The 17,773-nt window shown below is 44.0% G+C and overlaps 1 protein-coding gene across 3 annotated transcripts in view; it reads left to right on the forward strand.

Annotated features, from left to right (window-relative positions):
* Positions 1-17,773, forward strand: part of tnni4a (troponin I4a) — a 99,314-nt gene that overhangs the window by 67,568 nt on the left and 13,973 nt on the right. For 2 of the 3 annotated variants that reach the window (XM_079494432.1, XM_079494434.1), the window contains exon 1: positions 15,200-15,290. The gene's annotated coding sequence lies outside the window, so the exon portion shown is untranslated. Of the gene's footprint in view, positions 1-12,766; positions 12,835-15,199; positions 15,291-17,773 lie in introns of those variants that run through there. The other variant, XM_079494433.1, reaches the window with a different exon arrangement.

Raw genomic sequence — 17,773 nt, forward strand, 5'->3', positions numbered from 1 at the left:
TCCGACACCCCACCCCAAACTCTAAGAACTAGGGGTGTAACGATATAGTAACAGCATCGAAAAATCGATTTTAATTTCAAGAATCGAAGTATATCGAAATGAAAACATTGACTTTGTATCGTATCGTATGGTTTTGCAATGCAAATAATCGGTATCGAATCGTTTTGCTATGCAAATTATCACGCACATTTTTGTGCGTGGTATTTTTGTGCGTGGTAGCAATTTTTTGAAGAAAAAAGAAAAAGAGGGGTTTAAGTACTTAGTTTAAAATAATGTCAATGTATTTTAAATAGTGTATCGACTTCCAATCATTGTATTGTGTCGGATCGCCATAATGAACCAATATCGTCCATGTATCGTCTCGTCAACCATGTATCGTGATACGTATCGTATCGCTGTTAAAATGTATCGTTACACCCCTACTAAGAACCCTAACCGCAAGCACGACGCAACGCATGTTGGACCAACGTATGGAGCAACGGGTGATTTGCGCATGTCGGACCTTTGATGTGTGGGATAAGCGTGCGCACGCCACAACGGCAATGCCTAACCCTAACCTGAACCCTAACCTTAACCTCACAAAAATGAACCCCTAAACCGTAACCTTACCCCTCACAAACTAAATTATATGCCTAGCCTTAACCTCACAGTTAAAGGTGGAACAAGGATGCTGTTCCAACATTGTTTTGGATATTACGAGAGAAGACGACTGCCCCCTTTTTCTAGCAAAACGCCCTCAGGAGAATCTTCTCCCTCCTGCAGGTATGCATCCCAACAACAAACTGAACCCCCCTGACAGGCTTGAGTGACAGATGCGTGTGCGGAAGCAAGTGACTTGGCAGACTCTCTGCCGAGTGACAGCAATGGGGAGTTCTACAACAATGCAATTAAAGTCTACATGATTGGGTGGGTGGTGTGTGTGTGTGTGGGGGGGGGGGCTGAGCGTCTGTTAAGCTGTCAAAAGAATGAAGGATTTATAACAGTGGTTCTCAAAGTAGGGTCCGGGGAACACGGCAGGGGTCCTTGAGGGGCAACTATATACTTTATTATATTCGTACGCATTCGTAGCAGATCCACAAGCTCATAACCCGTTTTTGAATTTTTTTTAAATTATACAAGAGCTGGACTATAGTGTCCATTTATGGGAGTCCCTGCAAAAACTTTCCGCCGGCAAAATACAGGAGGGTAGTTTGTTCTTTATCTAATCAGGATAAGAATGAGATGTTTTATGTGATTTTAGGAATGTTTCGTTCCTGAGCTATTGAGCCCGGAAGATCGAATCTGTTGTGAATCTGTGAATCTTTTTCCATCTTTACTCAAGTTGAAAACGTTTGAAGACGGAAGCATTGCGTATGTCAATAACGCCCGACCACCGTTTATCAGAGTTACCTCTGCTTAGTACACAACCCGGGCCCACCACCTTTATGCATATTGGAAAATGCATTAATTCGGCTGTGCACTCCGGCAAACCCCCGGTTTTCATGACCATCTTTAACAACTGTCCGTGACATGTTTACAAGGGCTCTCATTTGGGAACAAGGCTGATGGCTCTTCCATCCTCTTAGCCTACCCAGTGATGCTCCACTGATGCTGCTGGGTGCAGGGCCCGAGCAAGAGGAACTCCTGCCCCCTTGTGGACGATGGCGGTACCGCACCCCAGGGCTGGTTCAACAGCACCTGTGTTGATGTTCATATATAATATAAGTAAGACGCCTTAAGGGCGATAAGCGACCGCAGGTTGCGGGGAAACAACAGACTTTAAAAAATAGTCAGTGTAAATCTGGCAACGTACACACACACACACACACACACACACACACACACACACACACACACACACACACACACACACACACACACACACACACACAGTGTCACACACACACAGTGTCACACACACAGACACTTCGAGACACTCTACCAAACTGATCAGAGTTTCAGCTGTGCTGGACATCAATTGAGCTGATGTACCACAACTGAACTGGCTTAACACTAATTGTGCGTGTGTGCGTGCGTGCGTGCGTGCGCAAGAGATTAACACGGAGCGTTAACAGGAAGTGCGTGACAGCAGGAAGTGCGTGACAGCTTCCTGATGGTTTTCATAGTAACTGCGACCTGCGGTCCCAATGAACAAAAACACGGGTGCTGTTGAACCATGCAACCAAATATATTATATTTGGCTGGTGGGGAAACCCCCGGAATACCAGACGACTCGCCCCTTTACCAACTCGCCCCCGCGAAATGTGTTAATGTAGTTAACAGTTAATTTAGTATTTCCCTCCCTCTCTGAAATCTGATATTTTCTTGTATACAGATGTATTTGATTGTAGTAGTTGATGAAATGAAATGAAATGAAATGAAATCTATATTTACCCAGGGTATCTGGGCTAAGCTCAAGAACTTGTTTCCAGCCAGGCCCTGCTCATAGAACACATTTCATCGTAGTGGTTCAATGCCTTGTTCAAGGGCACTTCAGCGGTGGTAATTGTAACGTGTCGGACGGCTGATTCGAACTAGGAACCTTCCGGTATCAAGACCGCGCCGCTATCCGTTCGGCCACCGCTGCCACCTACCTGATCTCTATACTCTGTAAAATTAAGAAAGAATAACATGAGACAGAGACGGTGCACTGCTTAATTAAGTTAATTTAGGACCTTCTAGCAGTTAATTTCGTTTTATTAAACACATTTCTTCCATGTAGCCCATGTTTTGTAATGGCATCATCATGCTATTATGCCCGTGGATATACAGAGTGAATAAATTAATATGATAAATAATACCTTTTATATAATCACCAACATGAAAAGGGCCGACCGTACCTGTTACCAACTCCCGCCACACATGAATGGCACGGGCATCCAGAGATTTCCCTGTTACTGTTTTCATGGTGATCACCATAGGAAACCAAGTCAGCTCAGAGATCACCACGAAATCAGAAACAGGGACACCTACCTACTGCGGTGTCTTCATTTGAAATATTGATATTTCAAATGAACACAGAGGAGACTGCAGTATCCCCCAAAATTAGGAGGAGTTTTATTCAGCAATGGTGCACTCTGGAATCTTTTTTTTTTTAAATAAAATCGGTATGGTATGGAGTATGTTTATACATTATAACTACATATATTTGGTCTTACATATATACTCTCTCTATGTACTGTATCTATACGACCTTTGACACAAACCTGTTTCTGGTTTGACACAAATCTTGACCTTCAGGTCTGCTCCCCAGAGCAAGCACTGCAGGCAGGCTCTATTAGCTCAGTAGTTAAAATGTCAGGACTTGTGCAGGCAGGGACGTGCATAGAATGGGACAGGGGGCTGAGACTTCTAAAAAAGGACGGAAATACCATAAGTAGTTTCACAGCGCGTTGTGAGCTTGTAGATCGGCCAGGGACGTGCACACATAGACATCAACTGCCCTTTCCAGACCACGAATGCAGCATTTACTACGGTGAAAGAAATGCAAATGCCACACTCCTTTGTCCTTTCCATGCCATGCCGGAAGGTTAGCATTCAGGAGAATTCCTTTTTTCCCGAAGTCTCCTGGACTTGAACACAGTATTTTGCGTGCGCCCCGAACATAGCTGATCTACAAGCTCTCAACACGTCGCAGCGCGACGCGTTGTGAGCATGTAGATCTGCTAGGTTCGCTATTTTTGTCAAAGTGCCCCTCTAACACTCTCTGCATATGAGAGTCTCCACTCTGAGAATGGCTATTCTGTGCGTGACACTGTACTCAACTGATATAATCAAAACCTTACTGGAGATGTGGTGTATATATATACGGCATGGATTTATAGAGGGCAGCAGCTCTTTCAACATAAAATGCTGCATTCAAGTTCCTGCAGAGTTCAGAAAAGGCAATTCTCGCCAATTGCATTCCTTTAACCATGTAAATGCACTTTTTACAGGTAAAAGGGCACCTTTAAGAGGTAAAGAGACAGGTGCTCAAGCCCCCTTTGACGTCAATGTGTGCCCGCCTGTGTGCAGGAGACCAGAGTTGAGATCAGGGCTAACAGGAAATTGACATTAACCCCAGCTTTAACCCCTCACCTACCGCCGTTTGCCTGACAAGCACCATAATTGTGTGGAATTGAGCTGCAGGGCTTAAAGGAGTATTAATTACACACTCCATGAATCCTTGAATTCACAGATTCTTTCGCATTTCTAAGACAATAATTGGATGACCTCAAAGAGTCATTGGGCCCCTTACAAAAATAGTTATAAAAATGAATTGGAGTGTTTTCAGTGGGTCCATGAAAACCAGGGCCAATGACTCCATTGGGCCTGGTTTTCATGGACCCACTGAAAACACTCCACTCAGTCCTCACTCAATTCATTTTTTTATAACTATTTTTGTAAATCTCTATGGGAAAAAATGACACCCGTGTGAAGTGATCGAGGGGCGCTCTTATACTTCACCATAAGTCTCCTGTTGACCGATAACCCGATCATCAAATTACTGGCTCAGGAATGCGACAAAAACGGAAGAATCTCCATGAATTCAAGGCTCCATGGGGTGTGTAATGGATAGAAAAGTCATTTTTGGGGTGAAATACTCTAATACTTCTAATATTGATTGCGTATTCTGATCATACATTATGCACAATGTTGTCACATGATCCAGAGAGCATCCGTCATGTGTCTATAGGACGTATACCACATAGACCAGGGGTTCTCAACCCGTGGGTCGCGACCCCTCGGGGGGTCGCCAAATTATTTTAGGGGGTCCCCAAATTATTTAAAAAAATAAAAAATAAAAAGATTTTTATTTTTTATTTATTTTTCACGATTTTTCAAAAATAGCAGACCTACAAGCTCGTAGCGCGCCACTCGGTGGCGCGCTATGAGCTTGTAGATCTGCTATTTTTAAATAGCTAAATTATAACAATGCTTAAAACACCAAAAGGGGTTCCCGCCCAAAATGGTTTAAGGTTATTGTAGCAGTCAATTTATATTGGGGGTCGGGAGGGGGCGGGGCGGGGGTCCCGAGACGTTGCCAAAGCATTTTCGGGGGTCCCCGGCCAAAAATGTTGAGAACCCCTGACATAGACCAGTGTTTCCCAACCCGCGGTCCGAGCACCTGTTTGGGGTCACCAGAGATCAATTCACGGGGCATGAGGACTTGTCTGTTGATGTTATCCCATTCAGGACGGGAACCCCTTTTAGTGTTTTAAGGAGCATTATGTTATACTTTAGCTATTGAAAAATAGCAGATCTACAAGCTCATAGCGCGGCACCGTGACCGAGCAGATCTACGCTTAGCAGATCTACGCTTGTAGATCTGCTATTTGTTTTTATTTATTTTTTAAATGTGGCGCAAATTTTGGAATATATAGTTTTTCAGAGCTAACGTTTTTTTAACTCAAATCTTTGCTTCTGGGAGGGTCCCTGGAACAACATACAGTATTTTCAGATGGTGGTCGGCGGCCAATTACATATATTTTTGGGAGTCCTTGACATGAAATGGTTTGAGAACGACTGACATGGAAACATTGTAAACACCCTTTACAAACCCTTTACAAATGGGTTTGTAAAGGGTGTTTCCAGCAGTGGTGGAAGAAGTGCTCTGATTATTGAGTGAAAGCAGCAACGCCACAACGTGGAAATACTTTGTTACACGTAAACATCCCATATTCAAAATGTTACCCGAGAAAAAAGAACTGGCAGTGGGCATTAAAATATAGTCAAAGTACCAAAACGTAAAAGTAACAAATTTGTCTTGTTTTAATTAAAAAGAATAAGCTACTACTACCCACCACTGCATGAGAGAGGCAGCCATAGGGCTTGTTGAGGCCTATACTGTTGCACAGATGCGTTTGAAAACCTTCTCAAAGACCTTTCAAACGCTCCAACCCCCCCCCCCCCCCCGCCCCCAATGCGCACGCTGATCAGGGAGTACAGCTTTTTGGTAAATATTTGATAGGGTGGCCTGCTGTCTTGTCGACGCAGAGGAGATCCTCAAGGAGTTGTTTATAGGTCAAACCCATGTTGCTCATCTCTCTCTCTCTCTTTCTCTCTCTCTCTCTTTCGCTCTCTCTCTCTTTCTCTATCTCTCTCTCTCTCTCTCTCTCTCTCTGGTGTAAGAATGTCTGGTATGGAGCAGTGTTGATTTCGTCGACTAATACTATGACGATAAATGTTCGTCGACTATACCTTTTTTCACTGAGGAAAACCAACTGGAAACTAAATTAAAACTAAGCTATGATGACTAAAACTATAAGACTAATATATTGGCATTTTCATCAACAAATAAAAACTAGACTAAAATGTTAGGAAGGGACTAGTGGACAAGAGATCCAGTATGAATTATGAATTAAAGACAAGTCATTTTTCACTTGAATGCATGCTGAAAATAGCAGATCTACAAGCTCACAAGTTCAACTGTAGATTTAGTCAACTAGTCAACTAAAATCATGTATTTAGTCGACTAAAACTACACTAACACAAAAACATTCCAGGTGACTAAAATGTGACTAAGACTAAATGAAAACTATTCAAAAGACTATGACTAAAACTAAAATAAAAAATGTCAGTCAAACTCAACACAGGTATGGAGGGCATACCAGAGGAAGCCGTTCGCCCAGACATAAAGTCATCAATGGTGCACGCGCAACCTGCGTCTTACATTTAACTCTGAGAGCGGTACGTCCATCTGGTTCGATCTGCACAAGGACACAGGACGTGGTGGGTGACGGAGAATCGTTTGAAATCTGGCCCGTGCAGTTCAGAGCGCGACCGTCGCGACGCCGGCAGCCTGGGTATGTGGAAGTGTGTCGGGAGATAACGGAGACGCAGCTTCCTGCCTCCTGCCATCCTCCCTGCGGGGCACACAAGGGATGCAGGGCCTTTGATCCTTTTAAATAAAGTGCCACCCTCTGGGACAAGGCATGAGTATAGGGCTGCAACTATCAATTATTTGCTTAGCGACAGTGTCGTCTGAAAATAGCTAAAATAGCCGATCTGCAAGCTCACATAGTCAAACGTTTCGGCTATCCAGCCTTGTTTGATGTAACTTAAAGGGGAATACCACTCATTTTCAACATTTTATTATGTCATTAATATACCTTGGAGCTGTTTATTCTATATATATATATATATATATATATATATATATATATATATATATATATAGAATATTCTATATATATATATATTCCAAAAGTTTCCTAGAACTGTAGGTCTGAAAACAATCATTAACATTGTGAATCACATCTTGATGATGTCATCAAGGCTTGCACGTTTGCAAGCAGTGCCGGCACTGAGCAATTTGTTGCCCTATAGGCAGTATTTTCCGTGATGGCTCAGAGGTGCTAAAAATCTTTGAAATCTTTTCAGGGCGATTTCTCTACTTTGGGTTATCTTTCTGATTTAAAAAGCTGAACAATTACCATGGCCCCCTTGTGTCCTAAAGCACTGTACTTGGTCACATATATGAGTTAGGAAAAAGAAGAAAAATAAAAACCCTAGCCCTAGGCAAGGGGTTCTCAACCTGTGGGTCGCGACCCCTCGGGGGGTCGCCAAATTATTTTGGGGGGTCCCCAAATTATTTAAAAAAATAGAGAACTTTTTTTTCTTTTTTTGCAACTGAATGGCTGGAAAATGGAAATGAAGAGTTGACATGGTACACATAGTGCATGCATACACCTCCCTAATGATTATATCTGGTTTCAGTATTTATTTATGGTGTATTGTCTCTATTATTAAGGTTATTGTACCAGTCAATTTATATTGGGGGTCGGGAGGGGGCGGGGCGGGGGTCCCGATACATTGCCAAAGCATTTCCGGGGGTCCCCGGCCAAAAACGTTGAGAACCCCTGCCCTAGGCAACTAACTGCCTGTTCTGCCTGATGGGGCCCTCCCTATCCAAGTATTTGGTTGTGGCTTTGCATTGGCTGCACTGTGCTGTTTCAGCCGCGTTTGGTGTCAAATAACTGTAGTATGCCCAGTGTCGGGTTGAGCTCTTCCTTCCCCGTCACCCCGTGAGTGTGACTGTGATCATGCTTCTCTGCTGCGTTGCTCTGCACTGTCTGTCTGTAAAACTCCCGCCAAGGACGCCATCTGCTATACAAATACAGGCCTGCAACGTGGGTGGGTTTTGTTTTGTTTTGTGTTTAATTAGATGCCGGCTTAGGTATATTTTGTTATTTTAAAGGTTGAATGTGATTACATTAATTTTGTATTGGGTTTTTTGTATTAGTGTATTGTATTTTATTTTTCCCCTATTCCCTAAATCCAATTACCTTTTTCCCTGAACTAAATCAATATTAGTCTAACTAAAGCATTTAAAACCTATATCCTGGTGTCTGTTTAAATTACTTCAAAGGTTTTCATCTTTAAGTGGTATTATTTATGGTTTTAGTTAAGTGCTGATATTAGGAATTAATTGCTTCACAACTCAAACTAATAGCAAGACGAACTTAAAGCCTTCCTCTATTATTACGGGGATCAGATGGGCTACACTTTTTTATTACTTTCTTTCGTTTTAGCGACTTTAGCTATTTTTAACAGGGAGGCGGAGGCATCGGGCTACATATGTTTTGTTTTTTTTGCGAAAACGTATGGTTTATTATGTACTATAGTCCTACTAGACCCCAAGAAATTACATCTGGCCACAAAAGATCACGGGATCTATTAATCGTTTACCCGCCAGGAACATAGGAATATTAACACGTAGAATCTTGTAGCCTGCCACAAACGGAAAAGCCGTTTTAACAGCGATGTATTCATTAATGCATGTTTTAATACGATCGTATCGAAATCTACCGTCCGTTAGCTTTGTTATGCTTCTGACACAATGGGCGCGGCCATTTTGAAAATGCGCGCGCATCCACTAACATTGCCGGCTCTGTTTTCAGACGGCTTTATCTCACAGAAGCGACATTGCAGAGGACGCTTTGTCCCAGACAAGCGTTTTCAACGGCCTGTAGCAGGCGCTGTGATACTCGCGGTCCACTTTTTCCACCACCGACCGAGAGAACGAGCACCAGCTTCGTCAACACACACGGAATGGTTTCATAGTAAAATGCGATACGGATATTTGGCTCTTCAAAGTAAGTGTCACGCGTGATTAAACCATGGCAATACGCAATCGAGGGATTAACTAGAAAAAGTGCCCTTCTGGGCACAGGTCTCCACCAGGAGGATAGGACTGTGTGAGATGTTTGGCAAAATGTTTAGGATTAATATAAACATGTTTTTGAGGCATTTTGTTCCAAAAATGTGTTTTGCAAAAATCAACCTGTTGGTGGCGCTATAACAGGCCAATGTGAAAAGGGTGGGATATATTCCTCAGCCTAGTAAGAAAATGTGTGAAAGATTTCATGTAAATTGCATGCTGCGTTCATGATTTGAGGCTTTTGTTCAAAACGGGGCAATCTTGCAAACTGTGAAAGCTAATTATAGCCAATTAGGATGGAATATGAAATATCGGACAGATCCGACTTGAGCACATGACCATAGAGATAGTGTGTAACGATTTGTGAGATTTTTGGACAGAATCTGGAGGAGTAATATCAAAAAATGTGTTTTACAAAAGTCGGCCTCCTGGTGGCGCTATAAAAGGCAGATGCGGAAAATGCAGGTCAACGGTTTGTCCTTGGCCTCTAGGGAGTGTGCATGCAACGTTTCACGCAGATCGGTGCAGTTTTAGGTAAAACATGTGAAAAGCTGCCTCATGGTGGCGCTATAACAGGCCGTTCTGGAAAATGTGGGGCAGAGGTTCATCGTTGGCATCCAGGGAGTGTGTGTGCAAAGTGTGGCATCGACCGGGTTAACGGTGCCGGAGATTAGCTGGTAACGGACGGACGGAAGGACACACACACGGACACACGGACGGACACACACACGGACGGAGTGCAAAACATACTCTCTCCCCATGCCTTCGGCCTGGTGGAGACAATTAATGGCGGCAGGCTAAGAGTTAAATCCGAAGGGGGAAGTGACAAACTGACATATTGAGCATATGACACGTGCACAGTATGGCATCCCCCTATACCTCTAGCTTCACATTCAGTATAGATCCTGTGATCTTTTATGGCCAGATGAGGAATATTATCATATTATATAAAACTATAGAATACGGCAGTATTTGTCAGCTTGAGCCCAACTCAGCAGGCAACGATGCATATCTACTGTAGGCTATGAATTCTTATGAGTTGGTTATTAAAATACATGCACTCAGTCTTAACACCTTTTTATGTGCCACATTATCACACTTGTACTGTCTGTTAACCATGCAGTATCATCACCTTGCACGCAAAGTCAACATGTGTGTGCATGTGCGTGCGTGTATTAGTATACTGTATATGAGGGACAAATGTCCAAGTATAGTCGAATTTGAGAAATACCGTGTGTGTGTGTGTGTGTGTGTGTGTGTGTGTGTGTGTGTGTGTGTGTGTGTGTGTGTGTGTGTGTGTGTGTGTGTGTGTGTGTGTGTGTGTGTGTGTGTGTGTGTGTGTGTGTGTGTGTGTGTGTGTGCGTGTGCGTGTGCGTGTGCGCGTGCGCGTGCGCGTGCGCGTGCGCGTGCGTGCGCGCGCGTGCGTGCGCGCGCGTGCGTGCGCGCGCGTGCGTGCACATTCGTGCACGTGTCCTGGAATCTGTGACGTAGATCGCTTTATTAGCGGCGTGGCGCTTCGGGCGCCAGTTGGCGCCATCAGGAAAGGGGTCGCCGGGGAGCGGGTTAATGGGAAATCGTTATGTAAATCCAATCTAATTAAAATTAGAGCCAAGCTAGTGAAGTCTAAGGTATGCACGCGGGGGGGGGGGAGGCTGGCGGGTGGTTGTTAAATCATATTATTACCAAAGACTCATCTGCATAACCCGGTCTGCCTTCGCCAGGCATCTCTCTCTCTTGGCACTCATATCGGCCTGCATCTAACAACATACTGTAATGTCACTGTCGGCCAGAAACCTTGAATCTCCATATTTCAACATTAAGCTTTTTTTCCCTTTTTTTGGGCAAATGACTTCATCGTACAATATACATAGCTTAGTTTTCATATAGTTTCCATTTAGTTTTCGTCATGGGATTAGTCGACAAAATCAACACTGATCAGTTGAAACAGCAGTAATTCCTTTTTTCCAACACTTTTGGACATACAAGGTTTCCGCCCGGCAGCAACGGCGAAGAAGGTTTTGATCTCACGCATGCACATTTGGAGGCACGCCACGAAGCGCCGGGCAATTCCGTTCGGTTCGGATCCATCTGATGACAGTTTAAGCTTCAATGAAGGCGGAAATGACAGTGCGTTATACGCGCCTTCCTGCATTCAGTTGATCCTGTCCCAATCCTGTCCTAAAGCCAAGGTAAATTCAAGCTTTAGCCTCATCTCTCCGCAATTCATTATTTTCCCCTTAAATCCCCCGTTTTATATTTTCCCGGTGCAACGAAATCCTATTAAAAGTGGGATTTTGCCTGGCGCTAATTCCCTTCTCTTTCATGTCCGGTGCAGGAGCTTTCTCCTCCCAACAAGTTTTCTGGAGAAGCTTTCCCGCTGGACGTCGCCAATCTACAAGCTCACAACGTGTTGTTTTACGACACGTTGTGAGCTTGTAGATCAGCTATTGTCAGGTGGGCATGTGAATCAGGGAGAGTATAAATCAGGCTTAAGTAGCCGGCGTGTGCTGTCGTGTCATTCTATCCATCGACAAAAGCCGCGTGCAGATTATCGCAGAGCGTTTGCACCTGTGACGTGGGATTGGGATCCTGTTCCGGTCCGCCGGCACGAATTAATGTGCGGTGATCCAGGCCCTCCTGTGCATACATGCAGCTGGCGGCATGTCACATCTCCTCGTTTTCCTAAAAATGGGATTAGCTTTATAGTTGGCATGAATCAAGGCCTAGCAGTTAAAATATCTGCCTGTCTTTTGTGATGAGGACAGATTAACGGCCTCTTCATCAAGGTGCGTGCGTACACGCGTGTGCGTGCGTGTGTGCGTGAGAAAGTGTGTGTGCTGTACATGCATTAGGTGGCGTCTCTCGTGGCTGCGGGGTTTCAGTCAGCTCAGAGAGAATAAGCCGCGGTATTGGGTTGCCGTGCATCGCTGAATGCACAGCGGTGAGATGGATATTCCTGTTCACGGAACAGGGCATTGTGTGGATTTGTGCCGCGGGTAAATCCGCCGTGTGTCAGAGAGGTAGATGTGCATGTACATCTGTTATTTAAAAACACATTGAGAAATCGAAATATCGAAATAATCGAAATATTTTAATAAAAAATGCACAACATTTTTTCAGATCGATGTCTGTGGACGATTACATATTAATCTGGGGTTCCTTGATGTGAAGAAATGTGGGAACCACTGGTTTAAACAACATTATAAGCAAGCCCAAATAAGCAACTACTGTACACTTTAGAATCAAGCCCCAAAAAACATCAACCAGCAATTACCAATAATTTATTTGCAAGTGACTTTACAGAAAAAACAAGTCAAAGGTTGCTTATAATAAGCAGACATGGCAACACTGCCTGAAGGAAGCAAAGCGCGCACACACAAGGAGCCCCAGTACCTTGGCGGGGAAAAAAGGTGGATAGCCTGAACGAATGTAGATCTCAACCGTGCGTGCGTGCGTGCGTGCGTGCGTGCGTGTTCCTGGGTTCATCTACAGAATTTACGAGCCCGCGGCCCGTCCCAAGGCAGGGGACTCTGGGGGAGGGAGGGGACAGTGTGTCCAAATATTCTCTGTGACGCCTGTGTGTACTGTCTCACCCCCTGTGTGTACTGTCTCACCCCCTGTGTGTACTGTCTCACCCCCATGCAGACAGAGAGCTCGGCCTGACTGCGGCATGAAGATGGACAGCAACAGCCATATACCCTGTGGTGAAAAAAGTACTCAGTGCTCTTTAAGTAAAAGTATCATGCAATGTAAAAGTGAACGAGTCCTGTGTTAAAGATGTAGGCCTACTTGAGTAAAAGTTTAAAAGCATTATTGCCATCAAAATCTAATTTTACTTAAAGTGTACCCCAAAGTAGAAAGGACTCATTATGCAGAAGTTCAAATGTATAACAATCTTTTGAAAATAGCAGATCTATAGACACTAAACCGAAATGTATATAGGGCTGAAGTGGTTCTGTAATCCTAATCCATTCCAAATCCAAGTAACTAGTATAATGTTTTCCAATAATATTGTAGTATAAAGTACAATATTTCCCCCTGAGATGGCGATGTGGAGTAAAAGTAAAGGCATAAACAATTGTAAATACTCCAGTGAAGTAACCTCAGTCAAAATTGTACTTACGTAAGTACAGTAAATGTACATACTTACAGTATAGTTACTTTCGACCACTGGCCATACCCTGGATGCTCTCCATCTTTCCGTCGTTTGTCCTCACAAACACATAGGCTACACACACACACACACACACACACACACACACACACACACACACACACACACACACACACACACACACACACAGCCTCCCCGACAGCTGTTCTTGGCTGCTTACCTCCCACCTGTGATGGTCGCCACCATGGTCCACATTATAATCCCCAATCCCAATTTGACTTGTCCGGAATTCGCGGCGCCTGTCAGCAGCTCGTATAAAGCACGCTGTTAAGCGATTATTATGAGCCTTCATTACAGCGTGCGCCACCAGATGCAATTAAACTACGTGATGTGGAAAGGCTGGCACGAGACTCCACAAAGTAGACCGCTTCACAAATACAGTATTTACAGTATATGTATTTACCTCCCAACTGTGCCATGCAGTGTTGATTTTGACAGCAAATTTAGATTTGAGTTTTAGTCTATAGTCTCTTGAATAGATTTCATTTAGTTTTAGTCACATTTTAGTCACCTGGAATGTTCTAGTGTTAGTCTAGTTTTGGTCGTCAGTTGATTTAGTCGACTAAAATTATTTTTTTGGCGGGCCTTGATGCTGTCGTAATTTTTTTTTAAATATTTCTAAACTGTTGGTATTGCTTCAATACTTTTACATAAATCTACATAAATGTACTTCCACCCACTGACCCCAACCAGAGTTATGGGACAGAGCCTCTATACGGCTCCCAGCAGGGCCACAGTTTTCATGGGCTACTGTACTGTACAGTTGGAGGCCATCGATATTGTCCTTTTCTTTTTGTTGAGGTTTGCGTGATCTGCGCAAAAGGACAGTTAACCCATTTTGGGCGGGAACCCCTTTTGGTGTTTTAAACATTATGTTATAATTTAGCTATTGAAAAATAGCAGATCTACAAGCTCATAGCGCGCCACCGAGTGGCGCGCTACAAGCTTGTAGGTCTGCTATTTTTGAAAAATCGTGAAAATATTTATTTCAGAAAACTGGAGGATTTAGAAGGATTTTTAAATGTTTTGAGGTCAGGCCTAAATGGGTCAAATGATAAGGGACAATATCGGTGGCACCCAACTGTATGGGACAGAGCCTCTATACGGCTCCCAGCAGGGCCACAGTTTTCATGGCGTACTGTACTGTACTGTATGTGGGAGGCTGGCACACTCTATTCACGTCTGGGATATCCAAATAGGAACAGCTTGATAAGTGTTATGGCCGCGACGGCTCATTATTTTTTAAAAGAAAGGACATTGCGGTTGATTTGGAGATGCTGTCTGCGTTTTATGAAGAGACGGGCGCGCACGGCCATCAGAACGCAGCATTAGACCGTGACCTTCATCGCGCGTGTGCTAGTGTTTTATGTCCTGCAGCCGCCCCCAAATAACCCCCCCGGGTAACTCTATCCGTGTGGGCAACCTCGCCAACCCTCGCAATGAAACAATGTGCAATCATTGGCCCATTACGCATTGTCATGTGCAGCGACTCTCCATCTAAATCGGGTTACTGTGACACAGGTCTGTGGTGGAAATAAGTACTCAGATTTTACTCATGCTAAAGCTATCAAATGATTGTAGTGGAAAAAACAATTGAGTTGTATAGAGTAGAGGTATAAAGTTTATAAAAAAAAGAGAGAAAGGGGAAAAACTAAAGTAAAAGTACAACAAAATTGTACACAAGTGCAGTACTTGAGTAAATATACTTAGTTAGAATCCACCACTGCCAGAGGTATAGAGGAGAGAATAAGGTCTTTTCTTTTTTAGGCCTGCAGCGCGCCAAGCAGGGCTCACAGGTGTGAGCCCTGTGCACACAATGCGACCAATGTGGGCACGAGAGAGGGCGTCGCAGTGGGCCCTATTTAGCCAGCCACTCATGTGGCGGGGGGGTCCGTACGTACAGTACCACCCCATGAATCAATCACACTTTACTGTATAGCTGATATCACAACCAAAACGCTCGACCTCCAAACTGAATTGCCTCTCAATAAAAAGGTAAGTTCTCGGACCACGATGGCGTGCTTACTAGGCCATGATTGCTTGCGGAGGAGGGTTTCGTTGCGTATGGGGAGGGGGGGGGGGGGGGGGGGGGTGTTCAGATGCAGAGTATAATTAGATTAATAGCGGTGTTAATAGTCAGTATTAACACTGGTGAGTGATGGTTGCTGAAACCTGTGTCATTCTCTGCTTGTGTTTGTTTGAAGTTTCTGCAGGCGTCCTCTCCTGAGTCTTGTGGAGGTCACAGCTCATATCTTCCTCTTGTATTTACAACGAGAAACTTGCCCAATAAAATCGCCTTTTATAGGTGTCACATAGCTTGATCGTAAAACGAAGCATTTCCTCCGTTCCCCTCCCTCCCAACCATATAATTCGTACTCATTTGCAACCTGAGATGCTCCTATAATGTGTGTGTGTGTGTGGGGGGGGGGGGGGTGTGGGCGTGCGAGCGCGAAACTTTTATTTGGCATATAGAAATGATTGACCTGGGCGACCTCGGGGACCCCCTACAAGGGGAAACAGAGCTGAGTTACAACTCTACGTGGACAGCTTTTTCCTGTCTACCAAATCTCTTATCCAGTCTAGAAGCTCGTAATCAAGCTTGTAGATGTTCTATTTTTGGCAAATGTTCCCCACCAGAATTGGGATGCTGGGGCTCAAGTGCTTAACGTCAGGGCTAGGTGTGGTAAGATTATGGTTAGTATAGAGAGACTCTGTGGACAATTGCTTTTCATGTCGCCACAAACATAGTAAGACAAAATGTACTTGTTTGAGATGGGAAGCAAATAATGCTCGTTGCTCACACAGGTGGCCATGTGTCATAGAGATGACATATACAGTTGAGGTGGGTGGAGGCGTGTGTGCATAAGAACACTCACTGTAGTTCCCTCAGCCCCGGACGGCGCGCTTTAGTGGCATGTGCCAGATACACCGGAGCATGGTGTAACACAGAAGGTCACTCTCTGGTGTAATTTCACCCTGGTGATTTTAAGGTCCATTAAGGTGGACATAGCCTCTTTACTCAGACAAGATGGCGGAGACGCGTGGCCAGACGAGATCACGATTATTACGTTTTGTGTCGCATCTCCTATACAAGCTGCGTTCGACCCCCTTCCAGTCCATCTGAAGGACCTCAAAGGAGCAGAAGGGAGTTCCAACCGCGCCTATATGGCAGGCCAGTCTGGTGCATCTCAGAGGCAGGACATGTTGAAGGAGGAAGGGAAGCACTGGAGCAACTCAGACAGTTTAAGCCCTTATTTTATTATCAGGGTGCAAGTAATGTATCAGTCACATCTTCGTCACAGGAGCTAAGTGGAATTACGAGGGGAGGGGACATTTGCAGGTTCATTTTGGGGAAACTAAATGCATTATTCTTTTTCGTCTTCTTCACCTCACACACTCTCTCTTCACTGTCATTCGATTTCCTCCAAGGACCCAATTAACCCCGCCGAGTGAACCTTCGTCCCTCTCTCAAGTAGCCTCATTTGTGCGTGCAATGAGAGATACGAGGTCAGACCGAGGCCTTGTCCGTACAACTCCCAGTGGTAATAACGTTTCCTTGTCGATATTATAGGATACCGCACGGCCACGGTGAGGCCAGCGTGCATGTGTGAAAGACAGCGAGGTGGCTCCATGAGGGAGAAATAATGACCTCTTAATTATTTACCTTCTGATCGTCTCCGCTGCGTCATTGTGATCCACGTTCACGCATTGTCAAAACACAGCCCTCCATAGCAGTCGAAGGGGCCAAAATCGATGGTGCCAAAATTGCATGCAACTATAGATTTTTATTTTATTTATTTTTGCCACTTATTCTATCTATTACTTTTGATTAATCGATTACTCGAGAAGCACCTTTTATGAAACCTTATTTAATTTTTCGGTCAACAAATCAACAACAAATAACTACACTATTTTATACTTTGTCACCTAACAATAGAGAAAATTGCCGATATACAAGCTCACAAGACATCATCTGTACTGAATATCTGCGATTTTCAGAATTAACAAATAAAATAAAACCCTTTTGGTGTTTTAAGCATTATGTTATACTTTGGCAATTGAAAAATAGCAGATCCCCATGTCCCCCATATATGGGGACTAGGTTGGCGGAGGGTGTGTAGAGCCCAGGATCACATTAGATAATTCACACAGGGGTGAAAAATGGGTTACAAAATCTTCATAACCCATATTATCACCACGGCGTGTATTATTAACGCAGCACATCATGCTTACATTATTACATTACCATAATATCATTACACATAACACATATAATCATATTCATTAGAGTACAGTAATGGATAAGTTAATAAAAAACGATGAAAAAAATAAATCACGCACCGCAACATGGTCTTCCATTAAGAGCCCTTAAGAACGATGTAATGGAACCTAATCAAATCTCATGATCTTGCACTGCATGCGTGCCATATGGTGTCCCGATCCTCAGCGTCAATTTAGCTCGGAGAGTCTCCAAATGG

This window comes from Electrona antarctica (assembly GCF_951216825.1).
Source record: "Electrona antarctica genome assembly, chromosome: 23".
Lineage (NCBI taxonomy): Eukaryota > Metazoa > Chordata > Actinopteri > Myctophiformes > Myctophidae > Electrona > Electrona antarctica.